This window comes from Lathyrus oleraceus, chromosome 4, assembly GCF_024323335.1.
Source record: "Lathyrus oleraceus cultivar Zhongwan6 chromosome 4, CAAS_Psat_ZW6_1.0, whole genome shotgun sequence".
NCBI lineage: Eukaryota > Viridiplantae > Streptophyta > Magnoliopsida > Fabales > Fabaceae > Lathyrus > Lathyrus oleraceus.
This window is the reverse complement of record NC_066582.1, coordinates 247,132,279-247,133,155: the sequence shown is the minus strand read 5'-3', so window position 1 is coordinate 247,133,155 and position 877 is coordinate 247,132,279. Positions and strand designations below refer to the sequence as shown.

The window sequence follows — 877 nt, the reverse complement described above, 5'->3', positions numbered from 1 at the left end:
GACTTCGCAATTCTGAGTTGCGGCAACCACGGTGGTTGGAGGTGATACATTTAAACTTTCAATTTTCTGGGCCAGAGCATCCACTTTTGCATTAACATGATCAAGGCTACTTATCTCGTACATGCCACTTTTCGTTTGAGGTTTCTCTACCATTGCTCGGTCGCTTCCCCACTGATAATGGTTTTGGGCCATGCTTTCGATAAGTTGATAAGCATCGGCATAAGGTTTATCCATAAGTGCACCACCTGCGGCGGCGTCTATTGTTAACCTTGTGTTGTACAAGAGACCATTATAGAAGGTATGAATCACTAACCAGTCCTCTAAACCATGGTGTGGACAAAGTCTCATCATGTCTTTGTATCTTTCCCATGCTTCGAAAAGAGACTCGTTATCTTTCTGTTTAAATCCATTTATTTGGGCTCTCAACATAGCTGATTTGCTCAGAGGAAAATATCGGGCAAGGAAGACTTTCTTCAACTCGTTCCATGTGGTAACTGAGTTGGAGGGAGAGACTGAAGCCATCTTCTAGCTTTATCCCTTAACGAGAAAGGAAAGAGACGAAGTTGAATTGCCTCTGAAGTGACACCATTAGCTTTAACAGTATCAGCGTATTGGACAAATACGGATAAATGAAGGTTTGGATCCTCGGTGGGATTTCCAGAGAATTGATTCTGTTGCACTGCTTGCAACAGTGAAGGTTTAAGTTCGAAGTTGTTTGCTTCGATTGCGAGTGGAGCAATACTCGAATGTGGCTCATCTTGCGATGGAGCGGCGTAATCTCGAAGAGCACGAGCTGGTTCTGCCATCTCGGGTATCGGTGAAGGAAGAATATTTTTGAGGTCGGGCACTTCGATAGGAAGGAGATTGTTTGCAGCAC

General features: G+C 44.1%; 1 non-coding gene across 1 annotated transcript; it reads left to right on the top strand.

Annotated features, from left to right (window-relative positions):
• Positions 1–322: 322 nt before the first annotated feature.
• LOC127077994 (small nucleolar RNA R71) lies at positions 323–429 on the top strand. Its single transcript, XR_007787748.1, has one exon. It is a non-coding gene; the product is annotated as a small nucleolar RNA R71 (small nucleolar RNA).
• The last annotated feature ends 448 nt before the right edge of the window (positions 430–877 follow it).